Below are 9,512 nucleotides of genomic sequence, written 5' to 3' on the forward strand. Positions count from 1 at the left end.
ACAATGGCTTCCAGCTCCTCCTGTTTGGTGAAGCATGTGGTGCAGTGGGATGCTCTGGGGTGATTCCGAGCTACTGGTCCTTTCTTCCAGGCAGGCCAGGATGGGTCGAGTTAGTTATTCCTAAATTCCCATCTTCATAAAAGCTAAAGTTTTGCTTTCGTCTTTTCCACAAGTAGTTTCTTCTCTGGCTTGCTTTCTCTCAGTCTCCTTCATGCTGTGTTTCTGTCTCACTCCTCATTCTTTCTTCTCCCCCAGAGAATTCCATGTCCTTTCAGCACAGCTAGGTCAAGTGCTACTTCTCTCTCTAACAAATTTTCCCTCCTCTTATTTTCCCAGGCAAAACTCTGGTCTGGGTCTTTAGTAAAGAATATACATTCACCAAAAGAAGGTTACTGACTTGCTATAACTTGGAGTCATGGTTGACCCTCACCCAAATTCTCTCATTTCTCTCCAGTCTCACAAAACATTTACAGTTTCCCAGGCTAGATTTAAGTAAGGGCCAGGTGAGAAGGCAGCAAAGAAACATCTGGACGACCACATTTAAGAAAGAGACAAAGCAGTCTTTAAAATGGCAGGATTGGAAACAAGAAGGCTTTTTAATTGTTCTCCCTGCCTTTTTAGCTTGGGAAGGAAGGAGGGAGTAAATATTGGGTTTCCTGAGCAAAAGAGAAGAAAAAAAAAAATTTAATTGGTTCTGTTTATATTGAGGTTTAAAGTTCAAGCAGTGAAAAAAATGAGGTGGGTTTTAGTGGTACAGGGACTAGTTCTGCGGTGTGTGCTATACTGTGCATTCTGCATATGCCAACACTTGTGGTGTTGGTTAGGGATTTAAGTCCTAACTTAAATCCTTCATTGCACTAAAGCAGGTTGTGTTTTCTGACGCAGAGAAAATGCATGAAATTTCTAGTCCTCCTTCTAGATGCTAACCTTGTAAGCTCATGGGGCTTGTAATCCTCAGAAATAGGGGAAGGAAAAACGAATCTATATAGATTAGAAAACATGGGCTGGAGCAATGATTTGAGGTTGGTCAAGCATGTGTGTCAGTTAAGATGCTGTTTCTGATCAGCTTTATTGACAATCTGACATGTCTGTAAATCCAAACAGAACTTAAAAAGTGCCTGTCAAAGCTTAAAGTCACACAGGGGAAAAATGTTTTCTAGAGAAGTTTTAAATGAGTATCAGAGTTAGAATTCTAGAGAAATACTCAAACACAGAATGTATAATGGAAACCTTTGATTAATTTTTGTCTTCCATGTAATCATTTTAGGTGACTCAACTATTTTATATTTTTTTATGAAGTTGGAACTTCAAGAAATCGTTGGCAACTCTCAAAACACCAACACAGGAATATTCACACCTTGTTTTTGACCCCTTTCAAAGATTTTCCAGCTATCCATAACTTTTATTTCATTTAGTTTACATTTTTATTCATATTATGTACACTTATTTTATTTATTACAATCTGGACTGGTGGCAAGGCCAATTAACAGAGCTGCTTAACTCTGTTGGTTAAAAGCTCCCTTTTCAGCTGTACACAGCCTTGACAAAATCCAATTGCTTAGGCTGAAATTTGTCATGTTGATTGCTTGCCTGAAGCAGAATTATTTTGGAAGGGTTCAGCAAAGTCATTCTGGTTGTTTCCAAAAATGAGACTTGAACAAAATGCTGGCACATCTAGCAATTAAAACAATTTCTGGTAGCCTTTTTTTTGACTATTTTGAGCCTTTGTCATTTTGAACAGAAATGTAAGATTTGCCATCTGGGATGTGACTTTTCTATCTTCAAAACTGGCCAAGTTATAAATGTTTAGAAAGACAAGTTTGCATGTTTTTACAAGTTCAGTGAAGCAGTTAATTTTTTTTTTTTTATGAAAACTCAACTTCATTGAGCCAAATAGAAAGAATAAAACAACTAAAACAACACTGTCTTTGCAAGGCTTAAGGAAATTATAGTTTTCCTTAGTTGCTGCTACATGCTTCTGTAAGGTACACTTCGTCCAGGAACTGGAACTAAGAGCATTGTGGTGCCTCTTCTGTGTTTGCAAGACACCACAGTTGCTTAGGAGGAAGTGTACCTCTTTCCTTGGAACCAGATGGTCACAGGAACTGGAGCAGGGAGGTCAAAGCATGGAATGATGATGGAGTTCAGTAAGTCTCATCAGGAAACTAGAACCCTAGAGTATTAGGGAAGGTTTGATACTTTTGAACGGAAACTGGAACTGGGAGGGAGGAATACTAATTGGGATGTGAGAAGCAGAGGAGGGCACGGGCTGGATTGGAATTCTGAGGTTTGGGGATGCCCTAGTACAGTTTGGGAGCTAGGCCTAGCCAAATAAAGAAACAGCATTGTTGAGGTCTGCTGGGAACCATGATGAGGATCTAGGCTGGGGAGGAGGAGGGGCTAGCCCTGAGTTTATACAGATGAGGTGGAACAGAAATAGCCACCACGTCTGTAAGGCATCAAAGAGTGATGGAGTTCCCAAGCCTACAGCCCACACCTTCCATTGTCTCTTTGTTCCTTTCCTGTCAGACGTATGAAACCCACTGGCAGAACATGGAACTCATTCCATTTTCCTCTGATTTAAGTAGAGGACAACAGTCTACTACCACTATCAGTTACTTCATTAAAACAAGAGGTCTACATGGTGGATCTAACTGTTCCAAGCAGTTGTGCTGAGGAACCATGTGGGTGTCCATATGTTGTAGCAGAATATTTTTTTTTTTTCCTTTAAAACTAGGAAACGTAATGTGCTCCTAAGATGATGAAAGATGTGACGTCAAGAATTTGAAACAGGATTTTCTGGAATTAAAGTTGTCGATGCAAAAAATAACTGAATTAATTGGCTGATGGTATCAGTGTAGTTTGTCATTTACTAAATTTTTCATGCTCAACTTTGCAACCTTAATATTTTTTTAAGATAGCTTTATGTTTGCAATAAGTGTACAACTAAAGCAGGAGGGAAACCTTTTATTTCCTGGCCTCAGTTAAATTTTCATGTCAATTAGGCTATCTGGCACTCTAATTGCAATTCCAGCACTTAGCTAAATCAATGCCCACCCTTCCTGATAAAATTGTTTTTAAATACCAATTTTTAAAAGGCACCTGGTAAAAACGTAGTGAGGTGAAAACAAAGAAGAAATAGGAACCCTTCTTTTCTTCCAATCATGTCACATCAATAAAGCTTGGTTTTTGTTTTGTTTTATTTTAAAATGTTTTTTGCATTTTTTATTTAAAACATGTTATATTTAAGAGCAAACCACTCCAACACCTTCTGCGTTTCAAGGAGACATTTTCAAGGATACAAAACATTTACCATAAATTTATATCAAAGAATTTCTTTTTGAACCTTGCTGAAGTTTACTGTGCTAGCACTTCCTAATTCATTGCCTGGAAGTTGTGTGAGGTTTTTTTGTAATTGTGCTTGAGATGAAGGATCAACACCTACTCCTTTTTAATTAAAAAAACAATTGACAAATGAACGAACATGTGTAGTGACCACCTTGCAAAATCCCTGCACAGCTTAATGCCATTTCTTTCTGCTTCACTGTCACTGTAAGCCTTTTCAGCACAAGGCAGAGATCTACGCGGGGACAAAGCCACTCACAGGGGAACGTGTTTCTCTCTTGTTCTCCTAGTCCTCCAGCTTGAGGCCAGGTATATTGTAAAGGTGAATGGGGCTGCACGAAGGGTGCAGCCCTCAGGAGTGGTGGTCATGCGTGAGCCTGTTAGGTGAGATTCCCAAGCAAAAGAGGCTGCTGCTGGACCAGAATGGGAGGGAGAAAAGGGAGGACAGTCCTTTCCAAAGGAGGAGGAAGCAGACAATGCTCCAGGTGATGAAAGTAATTTGTTACAGCTCTGAGGGCTGCAAGGCAGCTTGGATGGTGGGCCAGTGTGGTACTTCATAGCTACCACTTTCACTGGGAGCTCAGAAATGCACTGTACTGTGCTTCAAGCATGTACAACCTTTCTTTGTGTCCTCAGTGTACTGTGTGGGTTTAAGTGCACTGTCTGTCTGGATAATGAGACCATTTTCCCTTCCTTCCCTGCTCCATAACCTCCTGATAAAGAGCTAGGAATAGGAGCCTGCCTTCTCCTTTCACTGTGACTTTATTGGAAAACCATGCTTGCTTTTACCAACATTTAAAAAAATATATATATATGTAGGTGTGATTAATCAATACACAGGCTATAAAAAGGTGGATGCTTCTTCTCCTTGCTACACACCTGAGAATAAGCCCACTGCAACCCAGCCTTAATGATCTATACTTTAGTCAGAAGCTTGTCAGAACATATGACTGCATTCTTATGGGAGAACAAACCCTCCACCCTTTAGCTGAAATAGCATCAAGTTCAAAAGAGGATGTTGCTGAGTCAGTGCCTGGGACCTAGAAGGTTTAGAATTTTTTTTAAGATGGGGAAAAGCAAAAAAAAATGTAGAAGCAGGATTTGAAGTACTGTCTAGTGCCTTTGGTGCCTGACCTTGCTCATTAATCTCTGCTACTTTGAAAAGGCTTGGAAAATTACATTACCCTATACCATCAGTCCTCACTCAATAAATACAGATACTAAAGTCAGGGATGAGAAATCCCACAGAGCTTTGGTATTGACTTGTTAGAATTCCAGGCCTCTCAATACAGTAACTGTCTCTAAGTAATGAACAAGCTGCTGAGAAGGACACCTTGCCCTTCTGGGTTAATTTCCCACTCTTTCAGATAATCTATTCATTGCCATTTTTAACTCCCTTATGCTAAACAGTAAATTGTCCTATGTGTCAATAAGGTCTTTATTACTCTATGAGACGCAATTTGTGGAAGAGCAGAGCTGTGCTCACATTCTGTCTCAGAGCCAATAGTCATATTAACCTTAGCCTCGGTTTCTACAGTAAGGGAGGAGAAAGAAAAAAAGAAGGCCACGACAAGGGAAGTGATTATGTCCCTGTACTCGGCACTGGTGAGGCTGCACCTTGAATCCTGTGTTCAGTTTTGGGCCCCTCACTACAAGAAGCATGCTGCGGTGCTGGAGCGTGTCCAGAGAAGGGCAACGAAGCTGGTGAGGGGTCTGGAGCACAAGTCTTATGAGAAGCGGCTGAGGGAACTGGGGTTGTTCAGTCTGGAGAAGAGGAGGCTGAGAGGAGACCTTACTGCTCTCTACAACTACCTGAAAGGGGGTTGTGGCGACGAGGGTGTTGGTCTCTTCTCCCAAGTAACTAGTGATAGGACAAGAGGAAATGGCCTCAAGTTGCGCCAGGGGAGGTTTAGTTTGGGTATTAGGAAAAATTTCTTCACCGAGAGGGTGGTCAAGCATTGGAACAGCCTGCCCAGGGAGGTGGTGGAGTCGCCATCTCTGGAAGTGTTCAAAAAACTTGTGGATGTGGCGCTTCGGGACATGGTTTAGGGGACGTGGTGGTGCTGGATTAATGGTCAGACTTGATGATCTTTCCAACCTTATTGGTTCTGTGATTCTGTGAAGGATGTTGGGGGGGGGTGTGTGTTGTATTTCTTCCATTAAGGAATGATAGAGTAGTAACTTGTGTGCTTTGGCACTTAAAGAACATATGCCTATAACAGTCCTGTAAAATTCAGGATTCTCTATTGACTGCACATGAGCTACGATTTCAGTGCAGAAGCCATGCCACCTCCTTACCCACGGGTGCTACATAGGACCCAGGAAGGAAGGAGAGGGGATTCGTGTTGGGGAACTGTACTAGGAGGTGGTCACTATGGTTTTCTGTGCACTTCATGCAGACTATAATCTCATGTCATGTCATGTCCTTGGCTTGGATCAGCAAAGAGAAACATGGCTAGCAATACCTTTTAAAAGGTACTTATCTTCTCCAGCACACCCAATACATCTGACTCATCCTTTTTTTTTTGTTCTTCTCCTTTATGCTCAGTCCTGCAGTCAAGTATGGCTGCCTTTAACACATGCTAGGTGCAATAAGGTTCCTTCTTCAGCAGAATGGTAGCAGCCATCACCTGGCTCATTATTAGCTAAATAGCAGAGCAGAGATTTGGTGTTTGCAGCAGTTTGCAAATTCAATTATAGGTCTCACAGCAACTGTCATTTGGCTGCTTGTTCATATGAAGCATTTGATATTGCTTGTCGTGGTGTTAACTATAATCCCTTATTAGGGAAATATAAGAAGTCTTACTGATGTACACTTCAAAAAAAAGGCTTCTGAGAATGAAATAGTCTCTCTGTAGCATGCAGACTCACATAACGTGCACAAAAATTCACTGTCCTTGAAATAAATTGAAAAGATCGCAAGAGGTGCTGGTACAGGTTTTTTGTCTGCTCAACTGTATATCTATAAAAAAAGAAATATACGAAGACTGTTCAGTCAGCTCCTGAGGGAACATGAGAGGATCCACATCAGCCGCACAACTGGCAGCTTCACTGGCAGTCTCAGCAGAGGGAACAAATGTTAGTTTTGACCCTCTATTGAAGGTGAGCTGTTCTTTCCTTGCTAGCAATGGGATGGAAGAACACAGATGGAGTAGTGTGAGAAGGTATGCCTCTGTTTCATTTTCTTCTTTCCTGAATCAAATAAGATTTCTTAGCTGCTACAGTTTCAGTGTAGTACCTTTCATAAGGGCTAAATAACTTATTTTATGAGAAAGAATTTCACATGAAATAGCAGATAAGTGTGTTCACATGAAATTATACAGTGTGTAGTTCACGCACCACTCAGGCTTAAGGAATGTTGTTAATTTGATTAAGTATCAATATCTACATCTAAACTAGTCACCTTGAACTCCCTTCATAGCTAATAAAGAACTAGCCAATATAGGAAGAGGATTCAAGGATGAGATTCATGCTATCCTAAAACGTCTGCCTAAAGTAGGTCAGATGAATTGCACCCTTGGAGTGCCTATTTTTCTCCATTGGTTTCTTTCTGAAGTGAGCTGCTGATGAGCTCTGATGTAAACACGTGCGAGTTTGTGGTTTTTTATGGTTAGACTTGATGATCATAAAGATCTTTTCCAGCCTAAATGATTGTGTGATTCTAAGGTTAGGTTAGGTGAATTTTTCTCAGGAATTGGACAGAGTTTTTAATCTAGAATCCAGTTTTTAAATGTTCAGCCTTATGACCTTCTGCACAACATGTAACATGGCTTTCCAACTGACTGTTGGGCAAGACAGCCTGGAATATACCGACAATACCCTCCAGCATGTAATACCTTCTCATCCTCTTTCAGAGCCGCATTGCCACAGGAGCTTCATTTGTCTCCCCCTTACCGCTATTTCAGTGCTATCATGCATTCCCCTGAAGTGCCCCTCTCTTCCTAAGAAAATTAAGCAAACCAAGCCTGCAGGGGAAATAAACATATAATGTGGCTTTTTGTGTTTAATAGAGACATAGTAAACTCAAATTAATGATTCTGTTCGGATAACAGCCCAAGCAAAAGAAAACAGTGGAAATTTCCTAGACCCTCCTGCAACAGAATTTCTTTGCTTTATGGTCGAAAACTACATCTGGGTAACTGCTTTCAGGAGTCAGAGACATTAAATTTCTGTACCTTTTTTGAGAGAATCTCACTGTACAGAACATTCAGTCAGACTACTGGCCAGACTGCATCAATCCAGCACTACATCTGGTTGCACTTGTGGGTGCTGGAGCAGAAGCTACAAAGCCAATTGATTCAGGATCATGTAAGATCTTCTGGCAGGCCAACTTGCATGGTAAATGGATGTCTTATCAGAATATACTGGTCTTTCCTCAGACTGTGATTGAACTACCTTGGAGCTGCTCCAGAAGCCTAGGTTTTGTATCTATCGCATCTCTGGGACTCTACTGATGGGATGCATTTGGTTTTATGGAGAGGTGGCAAACTTTCTTTTACCAAATACATTCCCAAAATAATTTTTTAGAGTACAATTGTTCATCTCAGTCTGTGGGCTGGATCAGGTACTCCATGACAATTTTGTTCTGTCTACAAAGGGCACCAGATGCTTCCTTGGACATTTTTAACCTTACAAACTCCACTTCTATCTGCAAGACTTTGAGAATGGCCCAACTGCCTCCACAAGCATCCCCAAGCTGGCATGTAGTGCAAGATGTTAAAAAACCATGGTCCATACCTGTATTAAAGCAGTGACTTTTTCATGGTGGGATTGTGACAAAGTAATTATCCTATTACCAGCACAGAACAGTGCCTATGTTCAGGCAAATAAAAGTTGCAGTGTTTGGACATAATTTAAATTGTCTGTTTCTTGCATTTAATTTATGCATTAAAGTAAATGCTTCTTACAGATAATCTTATTTACAAGGTGGTTTTTGATACCATGTGATAAGGCATAGAAAATACAGAAATGACTCCATTGCTTAAGAATCACACAGAATCACTAAGGTTGGAAAGGACCTTTGAGACCATCAAGTCCAACCGTTAACCCAACACCACCATGCCCCCTAAACCATGTCCTGAAGTGCCACATCCACACGTTTTTTGAATACTTCCAGAGATGGTGACTCCACCACCTCCCTGGGCAGCCTGTTCCAATGCTTGACCACTCTCTCGGTGAAGAAATTTTTCCCAATAGTCAATCTAAACTTCCCTTGGCGCAACTTGAGGCCATTTCCTCTCATCCTATCGCTGGTTACTTGGGAGAAGAGACCAACACCCACATCGCTAGAACCCCCTTTCAGGTAGTTGTAGTGAGCGATAAGGTCTGTGTAATGTTGAATGGCAAAGCTCAGTTCCTATACCTTATACTGTCCACTGCTGAGTGTGTGGTTAAATACTTTGCAATTAAAACCTGGTGATGGATTTTACAAGAAGAGAATATCTTCTCACAGTGCGTTTCCAAGCTCTCATGTAACAGTTTTTATTGAAGTTACTGCGAAAACTTAAAATAGCACTCTCATTAGTTGCTAACAGAGATCTGCTGGTATACAATGACGCCTAGAAACTGCCCTTTGAAAATGAGCAGGGCAAAATCTTGCTCTTCATTTTCTTCATTTTGTGTGTGAAAAGAAACACCTTCTGACTCCATACCACAGTTCTTTTGATTGACTACTCTCTTTTTTTCTGGTTGACAGGTTTTCCTCTGTAACCTATGCCATCTTCCCCAGCTCAGTCTCACTTCGACAGTGCATGAATTTGAGCCCCTTTTTCTGCTACTTTTGTGTGGCGTATTGTCATCACTTCCATTTCTTTGATCTCATTTTCTAGCTACTCTTATAAATGGCAAAGGGAGGGGTAGGGAGGAAGCATTCCTGGAAAACAAGGCCGTTATGCAATGCAAGGGAGGCAGTACCACGCTGGACGATGAACACCCCTCTTTTGCATTTTCCTTGCAAGGGCTCTCAGATGCTGTTGATCATCACATAATTAATAGCAAGTTCCAACTCATTTTGAGTCAATCCCCTAGTGCTCTAGAGCTACAAAGTGTTTTGAAGTGCTGGAAGATACATCTCTATTAGAAAATAAAATGGGCTAAAGCCTTTTCTCTGACTTTGATGCAAAGTGGTTCAGCATGGCTTGCATCAATAGGGCTGAACTCTCTTTCCC

Source organism: Phaethon lepturus, unplaced genomic scaffold (assembly GCF_000687285.1).
Source record: "Phaethon lepturus isolate BGI_N335 unplaced genomic scaffold, ASM68728v1 scaffold2012, whole genome shotgun sequence".
Classification (NCBI taxonomy): Eukaryota; Metazoa; Chordata; class Aves; order Phaethontiformes; family Phaethontidae; genus Phaethon; species Phaethon lepturus.